Source organism: Drosophila serrata, unplaced genomic scaffold (genome assembly GCF_035046125.1).
Source record: "Drosophila serrata isolate PLE 108 unplaced genomic scaffold, ASM3504612v1 contig_240, whole genome shotgun sequence".
Classification (NCBI taxonomy): Eukaryota; Metazoa; Arthropoda; class Insecta; order Diptera; family Drosophilidae; genus Drosophila; species Drosophila serrata.
This window is the reverse complement of record NW_028257138.1, coordinates 10,461,923-10,473,132: the sequence shown is the minus strand read 5'-3', so window position 1 is coordinate 10,473,132 and position 11,210 is coordinate 10,461,923. Positions and strand designations below refer to the sequence as shown.

Genomic DNA, 11,210 nt, shown 5'->3' with positions numbered 1-11,210 from the left:
AATTTGTGCAAACACTGTTAAGCACAGAAAAGAGAAAAAAATTGATTCCATCGAATCTCCCCGACGGGGAATTGAACCCCGGTCTCCCGCGTGACAGGCGGGGATACTAACCACTATACTATCGAGGATATGTCTTACAACGCATCAAAATTGCTCATGCGCAACAGAGCCTTGCTATCTTCCTTCTCATTCCCTCGAAAATTGTTTGGAACGTATGCAAAATGAGGTGCTCGGGCTCGAGTAGATATTTTGGCAAGCCGACATCAACATCCTCGATAGTATAGTGGTTAGTATCCCCGCCTGTCACGCGGGAGACCGGGGTTCAATTCCCCGTCGGGGAGAATGTTGAAACATTTTTTTTTCAATGTTAATTATTTATATAAAGCTAGCGATTGGTTGTAAAATGTTAAATATTAAAACTATTCATTTTATTATTTTTATTTTTTTCAAATTATTTTAACATTTGTTGAATACACAATATACATAAAACCTTAAATTAAAACAGTTACTCGATTGAAAACCATATTGTATATATATTTTGTTTACTAAATTATAAGAGATAGTTAGGGTTTTTTTTAAATGAAATATTAAAGAGAGATAATTATTAGCTAGTTGTTTTTATAAAAAAAAAATACTTCTTGAATAAAAATAAAAAAAAAGTGTTTTTACAACGTTCTCCCCGACGGGGAATTGAACCCCGGTCTCCCGCGTGACAGGCGGGGATACTAACCACTATACTATCGAGGATGTTGATCCCGGCGTGTCCAATTAACCATTCGGGCTTCCGTAGTTATTTTTTCTCTATCGACAATGTTTCATTTCCACACGTTTCATTTATACGTTCTCAATAGAAAGTAAATATATAAGACAATGGAAAGTTGTCTCTTTTTCTCTTATTTAATTTTGAGCTCGATTCAAACGCGTCCTCGATAGTATAGTGGTTAGTATCCCCGCCTGTCACGCGGGAGACCGGGGTTCAATTCCCCGTCGGGGAGTAAAGGATATCTTTTTCCATATATTTTTTCAAGATTAAATAATAATTTCCACAATTTCCAACTGGGTTTATTATTGATTTTCCTTTATGGTTTAAAATGTTCTGAAGATCTTATTGAGCTTAACCAACAGTAAGTTATCAGAGACTAGTGAATGGAAAATCTTTATATATATTCATATAAGCTTTAATTAACAATTTTAATAACTAATAATTTGTAACTAGGCTTAACTACACTTAAGTTAAGTTACATAATTAAAAGAAACAATTCATGCGATTTTAAATATATTGGTATTTAAATGGTATTTTTGAGACGGAAACAGTTCGCTTAGAGATGGCAAAAAGCAATATCCAAACATCGATAATATCGATAGTCATCCGATGTTCTGTCAGCACTAGTTCTTTTCGGCTCTGTTAGCTTAACTTAACAGTGGTGTCACTTCCGCTTTTTCCCGTCAGATTTGGATTTTTTTGAAGTGTGTTTGCGGGGAAAAAAAACAGCGGGCAGCGGGAAATCTAGCTTTTTGAACAAATTTACGAAAATTTAAATTAAACGTCTGTACAAAGACATAACCCTGGTAGAGTGGAAAAATGCCGATGATACAATAAAGTTCAGAAATAAAGGGATTTAGGCGGGAACTGCCGTTTTTATGAAAATTTGTAAAATTTGTAGTATGAACTTTACCGACACAATAAGTGTGATCCATCAACGTAACCATTGCTACTCATTAATACGTTTTTTAAAAATTCTTTTCAAAATACTTTAAAGAATACGTAATGTTGCGCACACAAGAGCACACATCGATGATGTTTTTAATATATATTAGTTAATAATATTATAATAAAGACATTTAAATACAATTCCCTTTTTCATTGAACTAAAATCAACAAGTATTTGTTATTAAAATCCAATTTTGTTTAGCTATTTTTTAAATTAATTTATCGATCTTCTAGTCAAAACAAATGAAAAGTGGGCAACACTCCACACGAGAAATAAATCTGTTAATTTACAGATCTGTTAATAAATTTTACTTTCTACAGAGTATTCTACCATTTGCATCTGTAAATGAAAACTGTAGAACAACATAACAAAACATCCGTGGTGCGAAACAGACGTGCAGCTCCAAAGAAAAAGGTGCGGAAAGCGGGAAACGGCCGGAAAATTCGACATTTGGCAATATAAAGTTTTGGGAAATGTTAATCTAACCTTTAAGATTAATATAGAGAGTTTAAAGAACGCCAATCGTGTGCAATGAATGAATGCATTAATGTAGTGCCATAAAATTGGTCCACAACATACATACATACATACATACATATCTCCACAGAAACAAGTGTAAGTAAAGTGCAAAGTAATAAATCTAATTGATTGACGGCGTACAACAATAAAAGTGGAGTAATAATAACAATATCTGTGAAAGTTTGTGTTTATGCAAAAAACGAATAATTTGTGAATTATAAATAAACCAATACATATGAACCGCCGGCAAAAACAGAGAGCGCACTTATTGAATGACCCCACAAAGAGAGCGAGAGCGTAAGCCAACAGAGTTGCCAGGTGGTTTGTTTTGCGCGATATTAAAAAGCGGTACAATTTAAAAATATCATTTGGAAATTTAATACAGTGTTTTGTTTTTGTCTGCAGCTTCAGCTAAGCGTGATATTAAATAATTAAAATGTGATAATTTGCAATATTTCTATTGTGTTAATTAGTGAAGTCTGCAGCACGTGCAGTTATATTTTGTGTTTTTTTTTTTGCCACAAAAAAAGTTTCGCCCTTGACACGCGCAGTCTCACCCGCGCCCACTGAGAGCGGTACGCTGGTAATGGACCATTTCCTCTCACTCTCTGTTGTCCAAAAACATTGTTCTCCCAAAATGTTAATGAATTTATTCCAACAAGATGTTGTTTTTAATTTCGACTAAATTCTGTTTTCAAAATTCAGCTAAAAATTAATTAATCCCTTTTTGTCAAATGCCTGTAAATTATTTTGTTTGCTTTATTTTTTTAATATTGTGTACATTAACAGCGAGGGACTCGCAACAGTGAAAACGGGACATAACATTTCCAGAGTACCTAGAGAGAGCGCGCGTTAATAGAGAGCCGCTCAGAACCAGCGAAAAATCTATATAAGCACCCGCAATTTTCCTCTCTTTTCATTATATTTTCGTCCACCAAAGAAGAGTTCAAGAAAAAAGAATACAAGAAGCGAAAAGGAAAAACATCGATTTTCGGATGAACCGCCGGGATAAATACCACAAAATCATGTTGGATTTATAGTGGAATATTGTTTTTGTGTTATTGTGCTGCGGTCGGTCGCTCGAATAAAGAACTGCAGTTATTGTTCGCCGCTAAAACGGGTTGAAAAACAAACGAACAAAAAAACCAATTTCTGGTCGCGCAATTGTGGTTTCAGAGGAATCTCTTTGTGTACTTTAATTAATTATTGGGTAATTGCCCAATTTGACATAGCAACCATGTGCGATTTCGTGTAAGTGTGAGTGTGCAAGCATGTGTGTAACAATAATAATAGTGGCCGCAAATTGGCAAAATACGCAATAAGCAAACAGCAAAACAAATAAATAAGCAATGAAAAAACGCAGATCAGAAAAGAAAAATAGAAAATGTAAAAAGTTTAAGCCGCAATAACAAAAGCAAAGCCAACAACAAATTATAAAGTTTCGGCAGTTTTTTCCAGATATTTTTCATTGATTTTTCGGCTGCCGCGCACACACCTCCAGCGAGGGATCAAGAGAGGAGAGAGTGAGAGGGCGGGAGAGCGCGGCTTTTGTGTTCTGTTTTGTGTATGTTTTGGAAATGGAACGGTACAAACTCTCTCTCTCTCTCTCACGTTCTCGGTGGATTATCCTTTTTATATTTTGTTTATTTCTCTATTTTCCTGGCCACGTTTTGTGCTCACCATTCGTTTCGCTGCATTTCATTCTCGCGGCGTTTCAAATTGGCCACACACCAAGCTGAGAGCGAGAGCGACTGCGAGAGCAAGGCTGAGAGTGAGAGTAAGAGAGAGCCAGAGCAGCTGCCCTCTATGTAAATCGCCACCTCGCACTCGCACTCACATAACACCCCCCGCAGAATGTTTTCTGGCTCTGCCTCATGTCCCCCATTCGCATCTCTCAGCTCGTTATCCTTTGTCCGCTGCGCGTTGCCAACCAGCCGAAAAAAAAGAAATTGCTGTTGTCATAATAAAGCAAGATATTGTGCAAAAAATAAACTGTAAAAAAAGATGAATTATATGTTCAATTCAATTTAATTTAATTACAATTTATGTTGGGAACGTGGCTGAGGAAAATATTATGTCGCATTTCCATTTTTATTAGTTAAAATAATTTGTGTTTGTGAGTTAAATGTGAAAAAAGCCTAAATAACGATAATAAAAGTGGACACTCTGTTTTAAAAAGTTACGGCAAATTAAATTAATTTAAACCCAAAAGAAAAGCTTAAAAAAATATGCATTTAAAATTTCAAAAATTACAAATAATCGGTTTTTTTTATAACTTCACAATTTCTTTAAAAATTAAAAAATCCCTTTAATCTCATACTTCGGAGCTTGCGGCTTAAACTTTTCCCGTACATAATCCCAACCTAATCCAGTGTCCTTTCTTTTACCTTTACAGTTGTTGAAGCAGACACAAAAGTGAAAAAGTGAAAAATATTGTGAAAAGCCAAGAAACCAAGTGAAAATATGCTCTGAGGAAGAAGCTTAAAAGAAAATAGCTGGACGCATCGCATCCATAGCATACTTACCGCATAATATTTGGCAACGTGAATAGATTTCGTTGGTTCAATCCGATATAACGGATTACTGTAATCGCTGCGTCGCGTTAATTCCGACTTCTTCGCCGCTCCGTTCCGCCCCGCCCCCGTTTATCCGTCTGTCCGCGCTCGTGTGTCTGTGTACTTCCGTTCGCGTACGTGTGTGTGTGTTTTTCTGTGTGCTATAAGTCTGTCTCTCTCTGTACATATGTACAATATTTGTCGTCGTCGTCGTACATCGTTGTTGTTGTTGTTGCTGTTATCTTGCATTCATCTGCGCCTAAAGTAAATATAAAAAATTTGTGTTCTTCGGTGTTGTCTCGTGTAAGTGTCTATAGTTTGTTTAAGTACGACAAGCGATCGGTGAGAATAAAAAAAGAGTCAAAAAATTATACCACAAATCAGCTGTGTGTGCATGTGTGTGTGTTAGATGTATGCGGGCTAATCGATAATATCGCTATCAACAACAACAAGCAATCAATCAACGTCAGCAAAGAACTAAGAGAGGACCCCATAAAGAAATTTGAAATCTTCAGAGGTCACTTTACCTTGTTTTCACCTACGTGGGATATTGAATCTTCAATAATTCAAACGGGAAATCAACTGGAAAATACCATCTTTCAGTCTCGGAAACTATTTGAAATGGTGAGTTTTTTAAAACTTATTTAAAATATAATTTAATTTGCATTAATATTAGAGATAAGTACTATAGAAAATCAATCTGAATATACAAGAGTGCCACAGAAATCTTTGTTGATTTGAAATCAATTCAAAATGTGTCAAAAAGTATGCTACAAAATATTGTAGGTCCTAGATTGTTATTTAATTTGTGTTTCTCTATGGTTTTAGTATTTGTCAGATAGTTTTGCAAACTATTTCAATTGAAATACATAATTTCAGAAGTATATTTCATTAGATTTAAAATATTCCAAAACTTTAATGAGGTCCCAAAATGTGTTTAAAATAGAACCAAGTTTCAAAATGTGTTTTCAAATATGCATTTTTGCGTTAAAGTACTTAAATATACATATTTTTGATAATCTAAAGCAAAAATTAAGACATTGAACACCGATTGCACCAGACACATTCGAGCATTGAAGTTTTCCTAGGTTATTTTCAATAATCAAAGACCTATTCCCTGGGCATGCCAGGCAATCTATATTTGAATCACGTTTTATCCCTTACGATGTCCTTTTGGGAGCCAAATAAATCGATTTAGGTAGAGAAACTATTTTCGCTTTAGATATCTATTTGCCCAAGTCAAATGGAACAGACATAGAGTTCGACTCATTAGGAGAAATGCATTTTGCAGACGAAGACCCAAAACACACTCGCACAGCAGGAGATAGTTGAGTACAGATACAGATACACAGATACAGATACAAAACAGAGCAATTTCCATTTGAAATGTAAACAAAGCATGCTGATACCCGGCACAGTGGAACAGATGATAGTACAATCGGAGTAACAAAGGCAAACAGACCACTTAAGATGCCACTACACTCAGACCGCACAACATACATAAAGTAAAATAAAAGATAAGGATAATTTGAATCCTAATTTGAGAACAAGAAAGGCAACACAAAATGTGTTTAGTTGTGGTAAATTTAGCAAGAAAATATGTTTTAGATATCTGATTTAAGTTTCTAGATATTTTCTTTGTAAGAAACCGCGTGCTGAATCAATTAAGAATGAAGAACATATTTTTCTCTATCTGTTTTTATATGCATATCAATTAGATAGGTTACCGATTTTCCAGTTTTAATTTGTTATTTTTTCCATTTATCCGTTTCTGTTCTTCATCTCCTATTTCCATTGTTATCGCTGCGTGATATATTTTAAATCTCTGGCATGGGTCATCGTCATCTCTTTTGAAGGTTTTAGTCTATTAGATAGACCGATACACTAATCCCCAGCGATTATCCTAATGGTATTATTTTCATGTTTTATTTAATAACGTTTTGTAGCTTTTATTCGGAGTTTTTACATAGATTATTTGGACTTTGATATATTATATTTCATAGAAAAGAATCAAATTTAATGGGGGATACAATTTACTTTTCTCAATAATTTCTTATTACCTGTAACTACTTGAAAATTAATGATTATATTCCCATGGTGCAATTCCTGTTTGGTTCCCGACTGTGGTTAAGCTCAGCCCGGGGACTTTTGCCTTTAAGCCTCCTTCTGCCTTCACTCCCAGCTAATGTAGTATCTAAGCTATGTATCTAAGTATAACCAAAGAAGCCCGTATGTTTTGTATTATGTTACACAAATATTTAAGCTGCCTTAAGTAGATACAACGAAACGCGTTTAAGATACACAAATATATATATATATAAAGAAAGACCCAAGGAAAAGCGCAACAACAACAACAATGGCATTGCCTTGGAAGGAAAAGTTACATTTAAGTCGAATGTGCGGGTGGTGTTGAGCTCAGTGGGAGGTGGAAAATCCACATTGAGAACTGGGAAAGCCAAAGTCGTGCTGTAAGTCATCACTATCCATGATATTGGATGAACGGACCAGCATGTAGATCGATTAACAGGCAAAGAGGCATATACAATGTGTACCAAAAAAAATGTCACTAAAAAACTGAAAATGTGAAAATAATTGCCAGTGTCAGTGCCAAAAAATGTGATATATAGTAACCATAAATTTAACTTATCAAATTGTCTAGAACAGCCACCTATAAATTGTATATTTCTATATGTTTTTTATTTATTTATTGGAAAAAGAAATTATGTTTTTATAAGAAATAAAAAAGAACTAGCAAAATATTAATTGAAATGCCTGAGGCGGTTTTTTGGCTTACTTTTTAAGCACTTTAAAGTTCGGAAATGTTAAACATTGTTTTAATATTATTTTAATAAATTTTTGCTAATTTTTTTTAGTACATTTCCCAATAAAACTAACAGTGGTTAGCATATCTTCACTGACTTCCTGGGCACTGTTTTTCTTTTTCCTTTTTTTTTTTCTATCTAACTGGTTGGTTGGGTATTTTGTTGGCTCTCATTCTGGTCTTATATTCTTTTTTTTTTTTTTAGTTTTTTGCCATGTTTGCTATTTGTATAAGTTGTCTGGCAATGCTCTGCTTTTTGCTTTGTTGTCTGTCGATACTTTTATCTGTTTTTTGCCTCGTTTTGCTATCCATTGATACGCATATCGATTGCCATTTGCCCCCACCCTGAACCAATTCTATTCAATTTCTACGATTTCATCTCGGCCAGACTGTAAGTTGGCAGTAGCAGGGCAACAAAATACAAGTTGGCTTCCCCAAGATACATTTTCTTTCTGGTTTATCCAACACCCCAATGCATAGCAAGAAGCCTCCATCCTTATGCTAATAAATTTCAATAAATTCATGAATTATTTTACGGCCTAAATCCTGTTTGCTTGTTTTCTAGTCGAGCACTGTGGGAAAAACATGAAATTTTAATAAAAAAAAATATATATCATTATTATATTATTATATATATTTATTTATATATAAAATGACAAAGAAACAATTTCGAATAATACAAAAATGGGAAAAAGAATTGGGCATTTTCAATGTCAATTCTTATTGTGAATTAATTTTCTTAACATACATATATAAATGTATATAAAGATTTCAGTAATAAACTGAAATGCGTGTTACAACTTTATCGTTTTGTTTATATTTTTTACTAAAGAAATCTCTTTTTCCAAGTGCTTATTGGTAGTTCCTTTTTTTCTATCCTGCTGCTTCTGTAATCTGAATAATATCCTTTGCAGTTATAGTTACTTTTACCAGAATTTATAGCACAAAAACATCCACAGAAAAATCCCTGAAATAACAATGGATGCCCTATGAGTGTGCCTTGACTAATCAAGATGCACTAGGTACTTTACCTCTATACGTATTTGCCTTTATTTGTTTGATTTTAGAATCAAGCTTGATACATTTATAAGATTATAAAATACTGTTGAGCACATAAAAATCAATATATAACAAGGATTTCTTTCCAATAACCAATCAGTATCGAATGCTTAAATATTAATTACATTTGTATAATGTAATTAAATTTCCAGTTGAAACTATCAATCTATCTATAGCATTTCAATCTGCAAACAAAATTTACTTAATTAAGAAACTAAGTCACATTGAAAGGACACAAGCCCAAGGACTATATCGATTATTTCAAGGTTAGAAAAATCGTGGCATATACCATTTATTTGATTATCATCAATTCTTCTATGTCAACTTTTGCTAATATAAAATACCACGCAAACAAAATAAAATGAATTTTCGGGTAAACAAGAAAGCAGAACAAACATCAATAAATTTGAAGCACAGAGAAAAAACAAACAAGGCACAATGTAAAGGTATAAAAAAAATGAAATTAATAAAATATTCGTCACCTGCCGTGTTGACCAAATTAAGACCCGCAAGTGGTGTGACTCACCAAAAATGATTGATTTAATGACGGCTTTCATTGACACTCAAGTCAGGGAAACACTCCCTACTTCGATTTGGATAAACTTGGAGGTTTTAGGAGGGGAAAATGGATTTTTGTTTAATTAAAAAGAAGAATAAATTATTGATTATTTAGGGGAACTTATTTAAAAAGGAATTCTTTACATGATTTATATGTCTTTATTTATTTTTATTTATTTTTCCTTGTCTCTCTTGATTAACTTATTGTCTAATCTAACCAATTGTTTTCATTCCCTAAAAATCAAATAATTAAGTACCGAAAAGCGAAACAATAAATGCAACAATTACAAAACACAATTATAAATAGTTGTCTATGGTTTAAGGATAACGCATTTTTTTTGTATATATTGACTGATAATAAGTTTTGTTTTCTGCCCGTATAAAAATTCTGATAATCGACAATGGAGTTGAGCGAAACAATAAAGTTGCAATTCGAGTTTTCATGTAACATTAAAAAAAAATTCCTCACCCAATTAAAACACTAAAAATGTGATTAAGTTTTTAATTAAATTATAATTACAATTTTTTGCATTAAATAGCTTTTCCCTTTTGGCCCTAATTCCCTCAATCTCCTGACGTTAACCTTTTAGGCCCAGTCGCGTGTGAAAAGTTAATTGAACAAGTGAGCAAACAACAAAAGGAGTGTCTACAGTTTTTTTTAATAGCTTACTTTTCAATAAACCTGTTTAATATTATTATCAGTGAGCTTTAATTCATGTTTAGCAATTATAAATACTTTTTTTTTATCAAGTTCGAAGCGAACTTTGAAATTAAATCAAATTAATGCATTACTGAGGTTCATAAAAGTCTAAAACTAAATCTGCTAATACTATTGTTAAAATGTACAACATTTACATAATAATGTACATTATAAATATTTCATACATGTTTCTATAAATTATTTAAATGGTTTGAATTTCAAATTGAACTCAAATAGCATAGAAACAAAAATAAATTCAATTGACAAATTACATTGGGTTGGAGAGGGGAAAACCCAAAAGGATTGCAATTCCTAATGCTCTCGGGTACAGTGAAAACCACATCAAGTGGAAATTACAATTTGTTCATGCGTTTGTTAATTTAATTTTTCGTGTGTTCTCTTTTGCTTGCACATATTTGTATTTTATTAAATTATTTATTGATTTTTACATGGCTTAAATTGATGCTCTAATTAAAACCGTGCTTATATGTGTGTGTAAATGCTTTTTTACTTTATTGTTTATTTGCATACCCTACATTTAAATATATACCTTTTAATTAAACTATAAAAGCAGCATTTAATATTCCCTTTTTCTTTATAATCATTGATTTATCCATTCACAGAAACAAAGTGTATGACAATTTTTCATTAAAATTCTTTATTTTTAACATGAAGAATTTAGTTATTATGAAAAATATGAGAAATGCATGGGAAGAAAAACTTGGTAATAGTGAAAAACGAAATTCGTATAAAAAGCAGTTAATAATTTGAATGGATAAAGGGGGAGTTTGAGGGCGGGGTCTCAGTCTGAGTCTGAGCGTGGTGAAACTGCGATAAAAAGGCTCAAAATAAATAAACGCAAATGGACAAACACATATCCATACATACATACACATATATATATATATATATACATATATATATTTTCAGCCGTATAAACACAGACACCCAGCGAATTTGGCATTAAAACCATAAAAACCAAAGAACACAAATTTCCAGCAATTAAAAATTCAATGTTTGCCATTTTTTACCGCATCCATTTATACATATACATACATATATTCGTATATATTATATATGTATATATATTTAAATGCATATATTTTGCTTTTCGCCTCTTATTTGCATACAATTTTCATGGAGTTTGCTTTATACTTGGTTTATTATTTTTCATCCGCGATTTTTCTTCCACATTTATTGATATTATAAATTATGGATGGTGCGAATTATGAAAAATCCTTTTAACCTCCCCGCACAAGTTCGCTTTATTCCAGAGTTGAAAATTT

At 32.8% G+C, this 11,210-nt stretch overlaps 1 protein-coding gene and 4 non-coding genes across 5 annotated transcripts in view; 3 read left to right on the top strand and 2 right to left on the bottom strand.

Annotated features, from left to right (window-relative positions):
* Window positions 1-56: 56 nt before the first annotated feature.
* On the bottom strand, window positions 57-128 carry TRNAD-GUC (transfer RNA aspartic acid (anticodon GUC)). The gene has a single exon. It is a non-coding gene; the product is annotated as a tRNA-Asp (tRNA).
* Window positions 129-269: 141 nt separating this feature from the next.
* On the top strand, window positions 270-341 carry TRNAD-GUC (transfer RNA aspartic acid (anticodon GUC)). Its single transcript has one exon. It is a non-coding gene; the product is annotated as a tRNA-Asp (tRNA).
* Window positions 342-675: 334 nt separating this feature from the next.
* Window positions 676-747, bottom strand: TRNAD-GUC (transfer RNA aspartic acid (anticodon GUC)). The gene has a single exon. It is a non-coding gene; the product is annotated as a tRNA-Asp (tRNA).
* Window positions 748-923: 176 nt separating this feature from the next.
* Window positions 924-995, top strand: TRNAD-GUC (transfer RNA aspartic acid (anticodon GUC)). The gene has a single exon. It is a non-coding gene; the product is annotated as a tRNA-Asp (tRNA).
* Window positions 996-4,080: 3,085 nt separating this feature from the next.
* The window catches only part of Sema1a (semaphorin 1a), a 150,191-nt gene continuing 143,061 nt past the window's right edge, over window positions 4,081-11,210 (top strand). The window contains exons 1-2 of the mRNA XM_086831364.1: window positions 4,081-4,225; window positions 4,627-5,410. The gene's annotated coding sequence lies outside the window, so the exon portion shown is untranslated. The remainder of the gene's footprint in view (window positions 4,226-4,626; window positions 5,411-11,210) is intronic.